Source organism: Pipistrellus hanaki, assembly GCF_964339955.1.
Source record: "Pipistrellus hanaki genome assembly, chromosome: 11".
NCBI lineage: Eukaryota > Metazoa > Chordata > Mammalia > Chiroptera > Vespertilionidae > Pipistrellus > Pipistrellus hanaki.
The window spans coordinates 4,661,084-4,663,425 of NC_140513.1; the positions used below are offsets into that span (position 1 = coordinate 4,661,084).

At 49.9% G+C, this 2,342-nt stretch overlaps 1 long non-coding RNA gene across 1 annotated transcript; it reads right to left on the reverse strand.

The window, feature by feature from the left end:
- Positions 1-411: 411 nt before the first annotated feature.
- LOC311629699 lies at positions 412-2,009 on the reverse strand. The gene is made up of 3 exons (XR_014796242.1): positions 1,960-2,009; positions 1,554-1,638; positions 412-543 (listed from the first exon to the last, which is right to left on the reverse strand). It is a non-coding gene; the product is annotated as an uncharacterized lncRNA (long non-coding RNA).
- Positions 2,010-2,342: the final 333 nt, after the last annotated feature.

Below are 2,342 nucleotides of genomic sequence, written 5' to 3' on the forward strand. Positions count from 1 at the left end.
TGCAAGAGTAAGCTTTCCTCCCCCTCCCCCCACGCCCCCTCAGCTGCCGGCACCGGCTTCTCTCTGGCAGCTGGGACTCGGGCTTCTCTTTCGGCCCTGACTTCATCCAGAAGGCTGTCCGGAATGACGTCCAGAAGGACATCTGGTCTGATGAACATATTAGGCTTTTATTATTATAGATAGGCAAAAACAGCTCAAATGTCCATCAACAGGTGAGCGGTTGACAAACTGGTGTGTCCACACCACAATCCTCGGCAGTAAAAAGCAGTGAATTATTGACAGGTGAACAATGTGGATGAATCTGTAAATACGTAACGATGCCGCGTGAAGGAAGCCTGACAGAAACAAGTTTACGCCGTGTGCTTCCATTTGTAGAAAGTCCCAGAGGATGCAGACTCCTCTCTATGGTGGAAAGCAGATCAGCGGAGGCCCAGTGCGGTGGGGTGTCCAGGAGGGGGAAGGACAGGATTCCAAAGAGGCGGGAGGAACTCCTGGGGGTCAGGGTCAGGGATCCAGTCACTCTCTGGGTTGCATGGTGGTTTCCTGGGTGGTCACGTATATCCATACTTACCAAACGGTACATTTTAATTTTTTTTTTAAGCTTGCCAGAGGAACTATGTGTCAGAGTTGTGCCAAGTTCAGCTATATAATCACAAGGACTAGATTCATTAAAACCATAAAGAGCTTCAGCCATCTGAACGGTACATTTTAAATGCATGCAGTTTACTCTTCATCAATTATATCTCAAGCAAGCTGTGATCAAAACTGATTGTTAACTTCAGGAAAAACAATACGTAAGAAAGGAAATGCATGCTCAGCCGTGAATAATATTTACTTGAGAAAAATGCGAATGCGGAAGAGTGATTTTTTAAATTGAGGCATTGAGTATATTCAGTGAGCTGCATAAAGAAGTGTACAGCCCTAGCCAGTTTGGCTCAGAGGATAGAACACCAGCCTATGAAGGGTCCCAGGTTCGATTCTGGCCAAGAGCACATGCCCAGGGTTGCCAGCTCGATCCCCAGTAGGGGGCGTGCAGGAAGTAGAAAATCAATGACCTCTCTCATCATTGATGTTTCTCTCTCTCTCTCCCTCCCTCTTCCTTTCTCTCTGAAATTAATAAAAACACATTTTAAAAAGAGAAGTGTACAAACCTGAAGTGTGACTAGATCTGTCCTAATTACAATATTATTTTCCCGGCTGAGGATGGAGGAGAGGAAGGGGGTGAGGCAGGGGCGCTAAATCCCCTTTATCACCGCCGGCCGTGGTGCAGGCAGGTGGAGCAGGTAGGAGACAACTAGACAAACTATCACAGGGAGCGCCGTGAGCTCATCAGAAGCAGGAGGTGTCCGCGCTGGAGAACCAGCTCACAGCGGGAAAACAGTGGGCCGCTGGCGGGGGACTAGGGCGGGGCGGACAGGAACCGCCTGTGCGGCAGCTTCCTGTCGGCGCAGGTGGACTGTGCGCTCCACTCACACACCGCACTTCACCGGCTCGATCGGCCCAGCTCTTTGTTCACATTTCAGCGCCTTTAAAACCAAGATGTGTCTACTCACCATCCGCGGTGCACCTGACAGCTCTCCGTGGCCGTGTGTTTCACGGTGCCTGGGTGATGTTTTAGGCTCACCGAAGTGTGGCGTCCTTTTGGTAAATGAGAGTTTTAAAGGAAAAGATGAGCTCATTGGAACAGCTGCTGTTTATCGAACTATTGTCGGTCAAGCCCTGTGCTCCCGCCCATGTTTTTTTGTGTTTTTTTTTTGTGTGTGTGTGTGTGTGTGTGTGTGTGTTTTCCTTCTTTTTATTTTTTAAATATGTTCCTATTGATTTTAGAGAGAGAGGAAGGGAGAGAAACATTGACCAGTTGCCATTTGGTATACGGGAGGCCCTGAGCCACCCAGCCAGGGCTGAGCAGCCACCTAACCAGCTCTCCTAGCAGAGGCCCAGAGAGGTCTAGCCACCTACCTGCAGCCACACAGCCGGGAGCCTGAGCTCCAGCACTTAGCAGCTCTGCCTCTCCCAGCGCTCAGGGTGTCCGGTGGGGCTTGTCCTTTTGGGGCACAGCCCTTAGAGGAAAACCCACATCCTGTTTCTGGTTCTGCCTCACAGATACGTCTTTTTGATAATGGGGTGTCACGAGCTAATCTCCGAGGCGAGGCCCTGCCCCCTCTTTCCTTTCTCTCCCCTCTGGCCCGGCTGGAGAGCCCCCAGCCGCCCCCGCCTGCACATGGCCGTGGCCTGCCTGTGGCTTTTTTTTTTAAAAAAAAAAATATATATTTTATTGATTTTTTACAGAGAGGAAGAGAGAGGGATAGAGAGTTAGAAACATCGATGAGAGAGAAACATCG